The sequence below is a fragment of the Mytilus galloprovincialis genome, chromosome 11 (genome assembly GCF_965363235.1).
Source record: "Mytilus galloprovincialis chromosome 11, xbMytGall1.hap1.1, whole genome shotgun sequence".
Classification (NCBI taxonomy): Eukaryota; Metazoa; Mollusca; class Bivalvia; order Mytilida; family Mytilidae; genus Mytilus; species Mytilus galloprovincialis.
The window spans coordinates 10368421-10383090 of NC_134848.1; positions in this window are offsets into that span (position 1 = coordinate 10368421).

Sequence of the window (14670 nt, forward strand, 5' to 3'; positions counted from 1 at the left end):
TGAGTCCTCTACCGGATAAAAAAGAAATGTACTGGAATAACTAGAGGCTTAAAAGAGCCTGTGTCGCTCACCTTGGTCTAAGTGCATATTGAACAAAGGACACACTCACTGTCAGATGGATTCATGACAACATTGTGCGTTAGTGATGGTGATGTGTTTGAAGATCTTACATAAGTTTTCTGCTTACAATTATCTCTATGAATTTAAAATGAACTTGGCCCAGTAGTTACAGTGGAAAGTATTTGCTAAAAATTTACATAGATTTACAAAATTTATGAAAAATGTTAAAAAATTACTATTAAGGTCCATCATTCCTTAAGTGGTCAATTGACCATTTTGATCATGTCAACTTATTTGTAGGTCTTAATTTGCTGTACATTATTTCTGTTTATAGTTAATCTGTATCTATAATAATATTCCAGATCATAATAAACAAAACATACAAAAGCTGCAAAATTTTCTTAAAATTACCAATTCAGGGGCGGCAAACCAAAAACGGCCGCGGGTTACCTGATTGATCTGAAGATTTCAAGGCAGATATATCTTGCTCTAATGAACAATTTTATTCCGTCAGATTAGCTCTATATGCTTTGGTTTCAGAGATATGAACCAAATAAACTGCATTTTAATTACCTATGTGCTATTTTTAGCCGTGCCGGCCATTTTGGTTCGCGGACGGGGTAATTTCGGACACATATTTTAAGCTACAAGTTTGGTTAAATTTGTTGTAGTAGTTTTAAAGGAGAAGATTTTGTGAGAGTTTACAAAAAATTACGAAAACTTGTTAAAAATTGACTATAAAGGGCGATACTCCTTAAGGGATCAACTGACCATTTTGGTCATGTAAACTTATTTATAGGTCTTACTTTGTTGAACTTTATTGCTGTATTCAGTTTATCTCTATGGGTAAAGTCAAAATAAACAGTTCCTTGCATATGAAGCAATATTTATCAATCGTGCTGATAATTTGATCGAATAAATTGATTTCAAATGATGTGGCTTGATGTCTTTAAAAAAAATTACTTTAAAATAAAGATGCCAAAATTGTCAGGAGTGCAACACTTTTTTGTGACATTTAAAAAAATACTTTTTTTCAAGAAACAGCAAATGTTGTGGAGGAATATGCCCTAAATTCTTATTTGTTTTACAACTTATATATCTTATTAATGATTTCAGCTACATATTAAACTTGTCCATTAAACCATTTCGAAACAGATTTGTTTTGAAAAAAGTTATTCCATGTCAGGAGTGCAACACAAAAATTAGTATTACTTAGGAAAAGAATGATTTTTGCTTAAATGACTCGCACCTAAATAAAGGCAACAGTAGTATACCGGTGTTCAAAACTCGTAAATTAATCGATGGAAAAAAACAAAGTCGGGGTAAAAAAATAAAAATGAGGGAAACGCATTAAATATAAGAGCAGAACAACGACACAATATTAAAATGTAACAGACAATAACTAGTTAATTTACCTGATTATTGCTATAAATATGTGTGTGAGAGTCTAGTAACAGAGGCCTGTCAGGAGTGCAACTTTGAAGGTTAAAGACTCATACTGAAAAACATACAAAAGCCAATATATGGTTCTGTTTTATTTTTCAAAAGATACTACACTAGATACAAAATTGCACCAAAGAGTAGCCGGAAAGACAAGGATTTTTTTCTTTATGAACCATTTCTTTGATGTCAGGAGTGCAACTGTTTTAAAATGACATTTTCTTGGACCTTCATTTTAAGATAATCTCAGCTTCTTATTTGACTTATTTGCATCTAAACATGTTTTCTAAGTATTTAGGTTACATGCATATATATGTATGAGTTATAATAAATTCTGAAAGGTAATTTTCAAAGCAGGACTTAGATCCAAGGATTATTGTTTATCACCAGCATGCAAACATATTTGGATGCTAAACTTTCATATTATTTTTAAATTATGGAAGCTAATTGTGATAGTCTTAAATTTTGTCATTTGATTAGGAAATAACCATGTTTCAATTAAAAAGCTTAATAATGGTTTCATGTATATCCTTAACCCACCGTGCAAGGGCGTTAAAAACTTTCCTTTGTTCGTAATACTTATTAATTATAATAATCGTAAGAACAAAACAATTAATGTCAAATTGTTGCACACCTGACATGAATTTACCCACAGGCACTCGACTCAGAATATTCTTTCCTATATACTACATAAAGGTATATAGGGGAAAAAAATTCATAGACGAGTGCCTGTGAATTTACCATACTGAGCTGTTTTGCCAAATTTGAGTTCAATTTTAAGACCCAACCTTTGAATGGATGAAAGATGACGAAGATGGTTGTGAAATTAATCTTTGAAATAAAATAAAACAGACTTAAGTGCATACAAACACACCATCAAAGTCTACGACAACTTCAACTTTGAGGAGTAGAAAATTGAGAAAAACACTCAAATAAAATCCAAATCTGAAGGACAAAAAAAAAACAAATATTAAAAAAAGACAAAACGCTCACTGTGAAATTGACGACATTCGCTACGCACTTCTGGAAATTGCAAAATGTCAACATAACTTTCCATATCTGAATGCAACTCTTAAAAAGCGTCTTTGTCCTAGAAAACCAAACGGTGAATCAGTTGAAAACAAACTTGGTAGTGATTGCTATGCGCTTTATTTAGCATCACTCGGAGAATATACGGAAGATTTAAGATTAACACTTAATACTCGTTCGCATACGCAAAGTGCCCGAAAAATGTCTACAGCAGATGAAAATAACCAAACACATTCCAGCGAATTTTCTCAGAACTTGTGTCTGAAAGAGTCTCTCGTGCGCATAGAAAGAGAAATTAATACATTGAAAGGCGACTACACTCAGGAAATAGAATATCTTAATAAAACAGTATCTGTATTAGTACGAGAAAACAAGCAACTGGTCAACGCTAACCAGAAAAACAATGACCGGTTACGGAACTTTCAGAATCAAATTTCATCCTTACGAGAAAACAACGAAAACTTAGCTAAAACAGTAAACAACATGAGTGTCGTTACACATGAAGCGGAAATGACATGCAAATCAAATAAATTAGCAATTGAAAAAAGTTCAGGAACTTTCCGAAACAAACTGGATGAATACGAAAACAGCATTCAACAGTTAACAACAGATGTAAACAAAATAAAAAACGACTTTAAAACAGTAAAACTAGACGTTAATGAACTACGTTCAAGCGTGAAATATGAGTCATGTAGAATTAACCAGCTAAGTGATACAAGAGCGCAAGGCGTTGTAAGTCTGAAAACAAAGACAAACATCATGAGTGATAAACTGAAAGAATTTGACGATGAACTCAAAAAAGTAAATATTGATTGTTGTTCTCATGCGAAGTCAATTAGTGATTTGCGAAAGCGTATCATAAACACCGAGAAAGATGTCAAAGTCCTTGACAAGTCTACAAAATCGTACGCAGACATTCTAAAATCTAAATCTGAACAAGTTAAAGCTTCGGCTGAAGCATTAGATAATTGCAATGTGATCGAATCCGATTTGAGTCACTCCAAAGAGCCAATTCAAAGGAATTCCATTAATGAACATTCCAATTCTCTAGTTGACTCACACACAAAACACGTCAGATCCTCTGATGTTACGAATCTGTCCGTTTTAGTCAAAGACATACATGCACAAAGTAATATTGTTAATGCAGCTCCGTCTACTTCAATAGAAAATAAAATCAAGAACACCAACAACAATATAACTGGAAATGAACAAAATACAAATATACAAGTGCATTTTCCAACTTCCATGTGTAATCCTACAACCGTTGACAATTTTCGTGGATTTGTTAAAAAAACAAGACAACGTGTATCCAGATTCTACGTAGGTGGTATCGACAAACACAATTCATGTGAAGAATCTATGCGTGAATATCTCGCTGCAAGAGGTGTTAATGTAACACATTTAAGATATTTTGATAAACAAAATCGACGAACAGCTTCTGCACAACTTAATATCGATGCTCAATGTGAAACCTTAATACGGGATCCGTCTTTTTGGCCTGAAGGCATTTTTCTAAAAGAATGGCTTCCATGGTCAGTTTTTCTATCTACAAAGACCGAACATCCATAAATGTCTTTAAACATAGCATGTTGGAACTGTCGCGGAATAATGTCCGCAGTACCATATCTACTAGAATTCTTAAATGATAATAAGATTGATATTATTTGTTTATCTGAACACTGGCTTAGAAAATCACAATTCCACTTCCTTAATTCAATCGATAAACAAAACTATTTAGTATTTGGAAAATGCGCCGATGAACACTGCCCTGAAAAATACAGTTATAGCGCCCGTGGAGGTGTTGCGATTATGGTCTCTAAAACTTTATCTCCGTATGTCACAGAATTAGTAATTGATAGCAATAGGATATGTGGTATCGAACTTAAACTTCCTAATTTACCTAGTATATTTTTTCTGTCTATATACTTACCAGCAATTACACAACCCAACGAAGCATTCGTTAATGAACTTGAATACTTAATGGACACATACAAATCGTATTCGAACCACGGGACGGTGTATATTCTTGGTGATTTCAATTGCAAGATTGGTGGACCCCGATATTCGTTTACTCAAGATCGTCGTAGTCAACTTCTTGAAAGTCTCCTTATTGACAATAACAGTATATCATTACATGTTCAGGACTTTGCCAAAGGTCCGGTATGTACATTTCAATCTTATGAGGATGGTCCTAAAACAGGGATAGATCACATAGTCACAAATAACGAAAATACACGAGATATTTACAATGTGTTTGTCCCAGACGAAAGCATATTTAACGTTTCTGATCACAAGCCTATCGCGTGTACTTTACTAATCGAACAATGTCGTGCTGATAGTGACAACTTATACGAAAGTGTTATGGCTGACAAAGTATCGTGGACCAAAGCGTTAGAAATGAATTCAGTTAATGACTATTCATTTGCAGTCTCACAATTTTTATGGTCTGTTCAAATGCCGTCACTACCAGCGACCAAAGAAGATATCGAGCTCTACTATAAGACTATTATAGTTGCTGTTCAAAAAGCTGACAAAGAAACACTCCCACATAAGCAATTTGTGAAACATATAAAACCTTATTGGACGAAAGTCGTAGATCTATCACACAAAACAATGCTAAATAAGCGCAGTTTATGGATACTGAACGGAAAAGTTCACGATAGAAACGATCAGTTCTTTGCTGATTACAAACATGCAAAACGGACTTTCAGAAATGAAATGGATAAAGCTTACAACGAACATATTATGAACATTGCCAACAGAATGGAAGAATCTATCGACAATGATCAAAGATATGTATGGTCGGTCTTAAAAAGCAGACGTAAACAGAAAACTTTTTGTCGTGAACTAAATTTAAATGGAATAACTCATACAAACGAAAGTGAAATATGCGAAGCATGGGCGGACCATTTTGAATCCATTTTTCAGTTTGATAGCAAGCTAACAAATTCAGCAAACATAAATTTGGTAAAACATGAAGTGAATAAAATACGACAAACGCAGAAGGAAATCAAAGCTCCAATCAACCCATTTGAGTTTGAAGAAATTTCCAACATTTGTAAAAGTTTATGTAACAACAAATCTACAGGTTTAGACAACGTTTCATATGAGCATATAAAATATGGTGGTAAAACATTGCAAAAACACTTATGCAATCTATTCAACCTAATAATACAAACACGTTATACTCCTCTAGATTGGAAAACAAGTGTAATTATACCGTTATTCAAAGGTGGAAATAAAAACAAAACTGATCCCAATTCGTACCGCGGTAAATCGTTAACAAGTTGTATCGCCAAGATATTCGAAAAGTCTCTTTATCCTCGATTCGACTCCTTGCACATAAAGTTTCCACATCAATCTCAGATGGCATACCAAAAGGAATTATCAAGTATTCATGCTTCATTTAACTTACAAGAACCGATTCGTCATTATATTGAACGTAACAGTGATGTTATTGTTGTGCTGTTAGATAGCACGAAAGCTTTCGACACCGTATGGCATGATGCATTGTTATATAAACTACATAAATATGGAGTTACCGGTGATTTATGGCTGCTCATAGATGAAATATACAATGACATGCGTAGTTCTGTACTGTTCAATGGTAGGCTATCTCGTTGGTTTGAACTGAAACGAGGCGTTCGCCAAGGTGGCGTCTTATCCGCCCTGTTATATTTAGTATACATAAACGATCTTTTGTGCGACATTGAAGACTCTAAATTGGGATGCGTTCTTCTAGATATCAGTGTAAGCAGCTCTGTTCACGCCGACGACATTGCGTTACTCTCAACAACAGAAAAAGGAATGCAACAACTTATTAACATTTGTCAGACATATAGCGAGAAGTGGGCATTCAAGTTTTCTCCGACTAAAAGCAACGTCTTACGTTATTCAAAGAAGAACAAGAATGTTACAAGCAATCTAACTTTGTATAATGACATCATACCACTCGTGACGTCTGCCAAACATGTCGGTATTCTTCTGAACTGTAAATTTAGATCAATGGACCAGACGTTGAATGCTTGTAGAGTGTTGCGATCAACTGCTCTTTCAGTTCTAAATTCTGGAATTCATCCATCAATTTTAAACCCTTTGACGTGTTCCAAGATAATACTTCAAATATGTTACAGCAAAGCTCTATATGGTTGTGAGTTATGGAACAATTTGACTCAAACAGAACTTACGATGTTAGAAAGATCTCACAGATTTGTGTGTAAAATTATTCAAGGGCTTCCAAAACGAACCCGTTCTGACAAGTGTACAAGTCTTCTAGGTTGGTTTTCAGTTGAAAGCATTATCAACAGATGTAAACTTTTATTTTTTGGTAGACTATGTAGGTTAAAGTCTTCTGCGTTACCAAAACGAATAATGATAAGCAGACTTATGGAATTCAAACATAAATGTGTTCCAGAACAACTTGGTTTTATACCTGACATCTATAAAGCAGCCGAAAAATATAACATTACAGATTATATTGTTAATTTTGCAAATACTGGTTCTTTCCCATAAAAAAAACTTTGGTCAATTATTGTAAATCAGAATATAAATGCAAGTGAAGAAACATGGTGGTCTTACCGAATTTCATGCGATAATGACTTTTATATGTTTAGACATATTCATTCTGCAATCAAACCGCATAAAGCATGGACAATTGCGAAACAGTTTCCCGAACTTCGTGTCTCCGCCAAGTATGTGATTGACTTATGTTCTATAGTACGCTACGAAGATGAACATTTACTTTGCGACAAATGTGGAAAGTTCTTCTTGAATATCGTTGAACACTTACTGGTATCCTGTGATTTTATTCAAGACAAAAGAGATGATCTATGGGAAGACATTATTAACATTAATCCCATTCAGTTCAGTGTTTATATGGACAGTCTTTCGGCACATGAATTCACAACAACAATTCTCTCTTGCAATACGTCATATGAATTAGAAAATGATGAATTAACTTTTTTCTCTAAGACTTGTGTTCGTCACGTTGAAACAATCTGCAGAGATTTCTACAATCGATAGAAGATGCATGTGTCCGTTACCGATATTATAGACAGTGCTAATTTTTTTTCTCATATTAACTTTAAACGGTGACTTTAATTCTTTGTTTTTTGTAATTTTCTGATTTATATATTTCATGTACACCAAATCTCTATAATAGAGGAAATAAAGTTATATATATTAATTATAATAATCGTAAGAACAAAACAATTAATGTCAAATTGTTGCACACCTGACATGAATTTACCCACAGGCACTCGTCTCAGAATATTTTTTCCTATATACTACATAAAGGTATATAGGGGAAAAGAATTCATAGACGAGTGCCTGTGAATTTACCATACTGAGCTGTTTTGCCAAATTTGAGTTCAATTTTAAGACCCAACCTTTGAATGGATGAAAGATGACGAAGATGGTTGTGAAATTAATCTTTGAAATAAAATAAAACAGACTTAAGTGCATACAAACACACCATCAAAGTCTACGACAACTTCAACTTTGAGGAGTAGAAAATTGAGAAAAACACTCAAATAAAATCCAAATCTGAAGGACAAAAAAAAAACAAATATTAAAAAAAGAAATAAAAAAAATGTAACACAGAATTAGAAATACTTAGACCAGAATTAAAACACATCAGAATGAAATCAAAACAGAAAAAAAGTGACATCAGAGAGAAAAAGAAAATTGACACAAGCTTAAAAAAAGTAGCAAACCAGCAGAAAATTGTCCAGTCAAGTAGCAAAAGTTCAGATGCACTTCAATACCTTGAGAAATCAAGACGATAAGTCAAAGAGTAAGACAATATCTTCCAGACTATCCGGAACTAAACACATTTATTTTATGGAAATATTCTTTATAAAGCACAAAAATGTCAGTTTTCACCTCGGAAACTAACAAAACCTTTAAACAAGCTTATTAAGAAGGGATAAAGTTACGATACTGTTGCCAGGTCATTAAAGATTGCATATTTTGGCGTTAATATTGATTCACTTATAGGGTCTTTGCATCTGAACTAAACACATTTATTTAAAAACCAGTTATTGGCATGAAACGGGTTATGTTCTTTTCATATATGTTATGATGGTATGACACTAAACCCCTAACGGGAAGGATTGTGCCTGATATTGACATAAACGTTCAATCAGTTTAATTGAAGTCTGGGGCCAGGCGCGGATCCAGAGGGGGGGGGGGGTCCGGGGGTTGGAACTGTTGGCATGTCAGTTAACTGCTAGGCTAGTAGTCTGTTGTTATTTATATATTATTGTCATTTTGTTTATTTTCTTTGGTTACATCTTCTGAAACCAGACTAGACCTTCTCTTGAACTGAATTTTAATGTGCGTATTGTTATGCGTTTAATTTTCTACATTGGCTAGAGGTAAAGGGTGAGGGTTGAGATCTCATAAATATGTTTAACCCCGCCGCATTTTTGCGCCTGTCCCAAGTCAGGAGCCTCTGGGCTTCGTTAGTCCAGTATTATCTTTAATTTAAGTTTCTTGTGTACAATTTGGAAATTAGTATGGCGTTCATTATCACTGAACTAGTATAAATATTTGTTTAGGGGCCAGCTGAAGGACGCGGGAATTCCTTGCTGCACTGAAGACCTGTTGGTGATCGACCTTCTGCCGTTGTCTGTTCTATGATCGGGTTGTTGACTCTTTGAAACATTCCCCATTTCCATTCTCAATTTTATCTCAAATCTTGGGCTGAAACAATTGAGCACACCATATCCACAGCTACAACAAGGTGGTTGCATAGTGTTTCCATTTCAGCACTGCAATTTCTAGCACACTTCTATCAGTAATGAATATTTCTTACAATTACCTTGGTGTAGCTGTGGATATGATGTTTTCAATTGTTATAGGGCAGAGCTGGGTTGGTCAGGAAGAATTTTCCCTATATTTTGTCTTCTCTTTCCGATTTCTATAGATAATATATTTGCTCCTGTACTTTTGCTTCTTGCCTGGACATTTTTCTGTCGTTTTGCAATTGTTTTGGCTAGTGTAAATTTTCTTCTTTTTTCTATTGCCAATGTTTTTTGTTTTGATCATTTTTTATCCATCTGTGTTTTTGTCATCAGGTCTAAAGATTTGTAATTAGGTTTTACATTGTTTTTTTTTTTCTTTTTTTCTTTGGTTATATTTGTCTAGTGTGTCCTTGAGGTTGATCTTCTTTCAGAGATTTTCTCAATTTTCTGCTTATCAAAGTTATAGTAGATGTTGACTTTGATGGTGTGTGTTGATCCCTTAGTCTGTCTGATTTTATTCTCAAGTTAGTTTTGTTTCATCAACTATCTTTCATTCATTTAAAATGATTAAATCTGTACGAAACTTCTTCTATTGGTATTAAAATTCATTTCAGGAGTTCAACAAAATAAATTGTTTGTTATTATAGTTAAAATAATTTATAAAGTATAACATGGAACCATAATTAAATTTTTAAATTAAATCAAAGCACCAAAGGGTGCTATAGGCAGTTAATCAAAAACCCAAAGGCAAACTTGGCAAGTTCAGATGAATAGTGTAAAGAATTAGTCAATTATTTATCTCAGGCATTGTTCTCAGCTATTTCTAAAGTATCAAATAATGCTTGTACAGTAATGTTTATGTTATGCGATCCTACCACTTTCAAAAGTTATTTCCAATTTATATTTATAAAGATTCAATGTTTGAGATTATACACATACACTGTCCTGTGTTAGGGGAGAGTTTTGTGCCAGTTAAAATGTTTAAGCCGCCACATTCTGTATGCACCTGTCCATAGTGAGGACCCACTAATGCAGGGCTTTCCCATGAAATTGAAGTAGAAGGCTCAATTAAAATTATAGGCGGCTGTAAAATGCGTTCAGCGAAGCCAGACGCCCACCAAGCTGTAAGCTTGGTGCCTTACGGCAGGGGGTCTGGGGGCCCCTCAAGGACCCCAGAAGCTCTGGCATAAATAGAGCATGAAATCCTGCATTCTCGCAATCTCCTGGCACCTAATTTCATCTTTCAACTGACCATTTTTTATGTATGAAATTTAAGAAAGAAATAAATATCTCAAAGAAATTTCATTTTTTTTATGTTAATATAGTTTTTTATTTTTATTACCTTATGCTTAAAATTCATTTACTTTTAAAGGAGTTTTATTTATATAATAATCCGGTTTGTTTTAAATTTTGATCGATTTATTTTGCATAACTACGTGCATTTGTAAACAAATGACCCCCCTCTTCTCTCTAAAGACTGTTACGCGTATTTAAATCAAACAATTATTTGAAATCCATTGAAAGGCCCAAATCACAGATCTTTGACCATAAGACAGTATACACTTTGTCGTCTTCTTACGATATAAATCTTGTCCCGGCTTTATAGCCGAACCAACAAGACTGTCGTTGTATATATCAAACAATTATTTCTCAAGCATTGACAGAAAATTGATATATATCCTCTGATTTTCTTTTTTTTTTGTAAACTGTTCAATAAGTCTGATACATAAATCATTTGGAAATGTTATTTATTTGAGGTCGAGTCGACAATATTCTCTCAATATTCTACTTTCGTTTTTAACCTTGATTCTCTGAACACCACGTGGGCTTTGAAAAATGAACTTCAAAAGATACTGTTTTCCAGATTCTGAACAATATGATCTACTACACTTTCTTTAATTTGACTTAATTTTATTCCATAACATAAGATTGTCATCCTATCTGATTGTCTTCACGTTTTAAAAGCCAAAAAAAAAAAAGCCAACGAGTTAATGCCCATCGGAACGTCTCTATTGTTATCGTTTAATGACCACCGGAACGTCTCTCTTGTTATCTTTGAAAAGAAACGATGCATTCTGACTTTAAATAGACAACCAATAAGTGACCTGAATTCATGTGAACTATATTTAGCCCACGGTAAACACTGACTTTTCACCCTTGTTTATCGTGACCGCGACTTTGTGACAATACGTCTCTCGGCTACCTGTAAACATTTGAAAAAGATATTTTTTATCTTTTTGAATTTATATTTTTGTCAGTGAAGTAGCCGGCACTTGAAGCCATCGAAAGCCCTGATCATCAGAATCCTCTAAATTTAAAAGGTACGTAAATTTCGTCTTCTATGTAATTTGAAAATGCCGTCAACTTATTAATAGACTACTGACGTATGTAATACGTATCGATGACAAACAATATTCCTACGACTTTTGCCATTTGGGAAATGTAAACGACTCATCTATATAGATTTTCGGCGACCAAATATTTCATACAAGTGTTCTTTGGCATCTTAGCCAACAGCACAGGGAATAATAAACTATAGAAGGATTTCTATCGAGCACTACTTTCAATGTGCAACTTCAAAACTTTTGGGAAAATCGACGACCATTTAACGTTTTTATGATAATATTTTTTATATTCCAGAATAAAAAGTATGACAAAAGTGTCCAATTAGTTATAAATAACATGATAGCCAGCCAGATAATAAAAGTGGCACATATTTCAGCATTTATTGGGTAGAACATGAATCTAGGGTGCTCGCATAAAGCAGCTTAACTGCTTAAATATGGTTATATATTTCCTCATCAAAATACAGTTTATGAAAAATTAGCTTGCTAAATTCTAAAATTATATAAAAATTCATCACTCAAATATTTTGCTTGTGTCGTGACAAACAATGTTTCTTGGGTCAAAGTCCTTCTCTGAAATTAACCTTTGAGAACTCATTTTAACTTATACATGAAAACATGTTTATACGCAACCAAGTCACTAGGAATCGAGATAATCTTAAAATGTAATTCCAAGAAAATGTCATTTTAAAACTGTTGCACTCCTAACATCAAAGAAGTGGTTTTAAAAGAAAAAATCCTTGTAAATCAGGCTTCTCTTTGATTGCAATCATGTATCTAGTGTAGTATCTGTTAAAAATAAAACAAAACCATATATTGGCCTTTGTTTTATTTTTAATGTGAGTCTTTATACTCATTTATAGGGAGACTTATTTACTAGACTCTCACACATTATTTATATCAATAATCAGGTAAATGAACTACTTATTATAGAAAGGACCTATTTGTTTTACAGGATTGACTTTTGTCTAAGTTTAGGCGCGAGTCATTTAAGCAAAAGTCATTCTATTCCTCTGTAATACTAATTTTTGTGTTGCACTCCTGACATGGCACAACTTTTTTTCAAAACACATCTGTATCAAAACGGGTTAATGGACAAGCTTTTATATGTAGCTGAAATCATCAGTGATTCACTAAGACATACTAGTTGATATATATATAAGAATTTATGGCATATATCATCAAATTGCAAGTCACTGCGTCTTTAAAAAAATCAGAATGTCAAGAAAAAGTGTTGCAACCTGACAATTTTAACATCTTTTTTTCAATGTAATTTTTTTATAATTGCGATTTTCAAAAAGATATTTTGCAGAATTTCCCTTTTCCGAATCTAAAGAATCATGGTTATTTCATTGTTCATACCCCAAAATGAAAATAACGTCACGTCATTGGTCCAATTTGCATTGTTTATGACATTTTTAACCAATCATGACGTTTTGGTGTACACTTTTGAAAATATTACCCAGGATGCATTAGATTCTGAAACCGTGAATTATTCTACACATCGATCCACACAATTCAGCTTATTTTAAAATTAGATGACTGCCATTTAAAAAAATATAGCCAAATGTGATGAGACGTAAATTTATGTATGCAATAAGTGATTTGTATAATGTAGTTCAAAAATATTGTTTTAATGAAATTGAAATGTTGAATCTGAAAGGTATATATATACACTTAATATAGAAACCATAGGCTTTTTGATTATGTATAACTGTTTTGATATGATATATACATTGAATGTCACGAGTGCAACAAGATAGGAGGAATAAAGTATATATAGGTAATATTTTTTATTCAGAAAAACATTGGAGATTGCAATTTTAAGTTTTCAAACAGCAATTCATATGTGGAATATTTAATAGAATTTAGTTCATAGTTTGGTAACTTAACCTCATTATTATAATGTGTTAGATAAATCGATTTAAATATTATCTGAAGAGCATAAGATGCACAAGTTGAAATATAAATAACATTCAAATGACAGATTTATGTCTTTATAAACCAGCAAGGATTACAAATAAAAAAAAATCATGAGTATTTTGTTCTAGTTTCTGTATTTTAGTTTGGTGTATAATATATCAGGAGTGCAACAAACATAGAAGACATTGGATGTATTTTCTTTTTGATATACCTTCTTTATTAAAAGATTTATCTGTCAATTTTTAGTCCTCAGTGAATTTGTAAAAGGGTTAATTTTTATATAGAGTTTTTTTATCAACTAATGATAAATTATTTTTTAATCAAAACTTTTCCAATCAACTCAAAATGAACGGATACAAAATATAGCCAAAAAAAAAAAAATGATAATGAAAGATGAGATTATTAATCTTTGCATCAAAAGTAATGTTTGACTCGATGCAATCAATTGGGGTAAGAAAAAATATAAATGTTTGATTGAGATTGTCTGAAATCATATTCCAAAACGGTATACTTGATTTAAATTTGTTTTATTGGTTTATGTCAATAAAGTTTCAGAACTTGTTTATTTGTTTATTCTATTTTATATCCTTTTGGATTTATTAACTTTAATGTATATAGCTACAGGAAGATGTGGTATGAGTGCCAATGATACAACTGTCCATCCAAATAACAATAATTAAAAGTAAACCATTACAGGTAAAATTATACAACAAAAGAAAATGCACTAAAACAATGTTGAAATTTGGCCAAAAAAAATTGGGCCATTTATTTTGACTTTCCCCATATCTATAATAATATTCAAGATAAAACCAAAAACTGCAAAATTTCCTAAAAATGACCAATTCAGGGGCAGCAACCCAACAACAGGTTGTCCAATTCATCTGAAATATTCAGGGCAGATAAATCTTGACCTGACAAACAACTTTACCCCATGTCAGATTTGCTCTAAATGCTTTGGTTTCAGAGATATAAGCCAAAATCTACATTTTACCCCTTTGTTCTGTTTTTTAGCCATGGCCACCATCTTGGTTGGTTGGCAAGGTCACCGAACACATTTTTTAAAACTACATACCCCAATGATAACTGGTGGTCAACTTTGGTTAAATTTGACCTAGTGGTTTCAGAGG